Here is a 1,208-nt window from a genome sequence, read left to right on the forward strand (position 1 = left end):
GATAGTTCCCCCACTTTTTCTCTTCTTAGTTTCTTATATATTTCTTTCTTCCAATTTTGCATGCATATATCTACTAATATGAGCAACTAGTTGGAAAACAATACTATGCATTACAACAGATATTGTGAAATTCATACTATTTTGTTAAGTAAAATTGTGTACACTTGTAAGTTTTCTGTTTAAATAATATTTTGTATTCTCTTTAAAAAATAAAAAAATCAGGGCTTGCCTGATATCTCAGCAGACTAAAATACCTGATTAGCCACAGTGCAGTGGCCAGGGTTCGATCCCAAGCATGCCCTGCTGGCCCGGCCCGCGGGGCACACTGAGATGGAGACTGAGACTGGGTGTGGTGGCACATTCCTGTAATCCCAGTGCTTGGGAGGCTACAAACAGGAGAATCACTGAGTCCGACCTATATAGTAAGACTCTGTAGATCCTGTCCTAAATACAGAAAAAAATAAAATAAAATATATTAAAAAACAAAATAAAATAAATTGATCTGTACAAAAGTTACCCTATGCAGATACTACAAGAGCCTTTTCTTTCTGCCAGAGTTGTGAACAGTAAACCACAATCTTTTTTTTAAATTTTGAGCACAGACTGCTATATTCAAAACTTGAGTTATTGTATTTTCAGTAGAAAACCACTACAATGTAGACGCCTAATGTAGACTCAGTGCCTACAAAGAAAATAAATGAATGACTAAGATAATGAATATTTGTATTTAGCCTCACTGTTAAAATGTTCATAAATTGTAATCAATAATCTTATTGAAAAATATTCTTAAATGCATTTATTCTGAAATTAAAATTTAAAAGTGTTTTGAAAAGCCAAAAAAAATTATTTAAATAAATAAGACAGGTTTTCCAGACTTAGATGAAGGCACGTGCATGGTGCGCAGGAGGCTATGTATGATGTGGCCATGCAGGTGCCTAGGACAGTAGATGGTCTTAACATATAGTATCTAAGATCACAGTGAGTACACAACTCCTATCAGAAGACAAGAGGAAGAAAAAGTGGAAGATCTCATGGCAAGTTTATAGGAGATATGCTGAAGTAACTTATTTGACTTCCCTGTATGTTAATTTATCAGAGCTTAGATATCTAACTACACCTAACTGCAAGAAAGCCAGAGAAATACAGGTCCATGTAGATATAAAGTCAACATTTTTTAAAAATGAGTTGGATTTTATATAGGCCATTAA

This window comes from Octodon degus, unplaced genomic scaffold (assembly GCF_000260255.1).
Source record: "Octodon degus isolate 3935 unplaced genomic scaffold, OctDeg1.0 scaffold00160, whole genome shotgun sequence".
Taxonomy (NCBI): Eukaryota; Metazoa; Chordata; class Mammalia; order Rodentia; family Octodontidae; genus Octodon; species Octodon degus.